We start from the raw sequence: 1,945 nt of genomic DNA on the forward strand, positions 1-1,945 counted from the left end.
AATGACACTTCGTGCATTGAGTGCATCTTAAATTTTATTAAACTTCACTGATATTTTTCAAGCAATGAACAATTTTCGTCAGAACAATGATAAAATTTGTGGACTTGGAACTTATTGCAAAGTTTCATGATAAACAACATTTTTTTGTCTTCCCATTCGGGGGTTCAGGACAATTTTTTTTCTGTCGAACCCCCCCCCCCCTCTCTCTCTCTCTTTCTTTCTGTAGATTGTTTTCATCCGTCACCATCACCAGTATAACCACCATCGTCACACAACCGACATACCATTCAGACTTTTGACGCCACCACCATCAACACCTTTGACTTCGCTACCTTCCCGTCCACCACCATCACCACTGTATTTCACAACCCTTACTATCACCATCATGCTTGACCGCGTCAGCTACTACCACCACCACCACCACCATCATCATCACCGTCGCCTCCGCCTCTATCACAACTACAGCTCATACTATTACTATCACCCCATTACCATCTCAACTGTCAATCCACTACCGCCCTCACCGTCTCAATGCCTACTATTACTTTCACCTCAGCAAGAGGAGTAGAAGAAATATCATTGAATAGTGAGGGTGGGGGAGATCAAAGTGTGACATACTGACACACAGAAATTCCTTTTGGCATTTATTATTATAGATGACCATCCCGAAATACAATATCTGTTTCTATACACAATTTCACAACAGGAATCTTGCAAAACGAATTGATATATGTATAGATATATATATATCTTGGGGGCAACCAGATCGAGCTGTCTCAAGTGTAACTGTCCGAAACAGTGAGGACTTCTTGTAACTTGACTGACGGTTTTGGCTGACTGTCATCCTGTACTCCCTTGTTGCTAGCGAAATGGTATGTGTCGGCTGTCTGAGCAACTGGTTGCTTTTAATGGCGGAACAAACAGGACAAAAAGATTACAAAAATAGTGATTCTCACTTTGAAACTACCAATTTTGAAAATCTTTTTAGATTACGGAACGCCCTGCTCTCTCATGTATCCATGCTTAAAATTTTAGCGCGATTGGATGAACAACAATTGAGTTATAAGCACACAAACAGACAGACAGAGAGAATGGAATTCCTCCCAACACATGGCTATGATGTTCCCCCACTACTTCTGCTCATGATCAGGGATGTACATATTGTCAGCCACCAGTGGCAAACTGAGAGTATTAAGGGCCGTTGGGCATAACTGTTTACTGGGCCCCTTAGCATGTGTATTTTAGTAGAGTTAACATGTAGAGTGCGGGCTCCTCAGAGGTCCGGGCCCTCAGGCAGTGCCTGATTGACCGACGGTTCAGTCCGCCCCTGACAGCCACTAAGGGACATGTTAAGGTCAAGCAACTGACAAAGATCCCTGTAATATTGAGCAGAATATTTGCTGTAGCCCATCTTTTAGGCCAAGACAAAACAATGTACATGATAACACTTTCCAATCAGTCAAGTGCCTGGTATTGCATCAGGGCATATATCATCAACATCAACATCATCATCATCATTATTATGCCAGACTCGTTAGCATGTTGGGTAAAATGCTTCGTGGCATTTCGTCCGCCTTTACGTTCTGAGTTCAAATTCCACCGAGGTCAACTTTGCCTTTCATCCTTTTGGGGTCAATAAATTCAGTACCAGTGAAACAGTGGGGATCGATGTAATCGACCAGTCCCCTCCCGCCAAATTTCAAGCCTTCTCCCTTTAGGAGAAAGGATTATTATCATTATTATTATTATTATTATCATTATTATTATCATTATTATTATTATTATTATTATTATTATTATTATTATTATTATTATTATTATTATTATTATAAAATCAAGCATAAAATAGTGAGACTTATACTCAAGTAAATACAGCATTTCCAGGAAATTTCATTCCACATTCTTTCGATTCTGCCAATGTACAGCACAAGGGGAAGGGGGGGGG

At 40.7% G+C, this 1,945-nt stretch overlaps 1 protein-coding gene across 1 annotated transcript in view; it reads right to left on the reverse strand.

Moving 5' to 3' along the window:
* LOC106870325 (protein Dr1) overlaps window positions 1-1,918 on the reverse strand; it is a 19,311-nt gene extending 17,393 nt beyond the window's left edge. The window contains exon 1 of the mRNA XM_052975872.1: window positions 1,862-1,918. The gene's annotated coding sequence lies outside the window, so the exon portion shown is untranslated. The remainder of the gene's footprint in view (window positions 1-1,861) is intronic.
* Between the last annotated feature and the right edge of the window lie 27 nt (window positions 1,919-1,945).

Source organism: Octopus bimaculoides, chromosome 22 (assembly GCF_001194135.2).
Source record: "Octopus bimaculoides isolate UCB-OBI-ISO-001 chromosome 22, ASM119413v2, whole genome shotgun sequence".
NCBI lineage: Eukaryota > Metazoa > Mollusca > Cephalopoda > Octopoda > Octopodidae > Octopus > Octopus bimaculoides.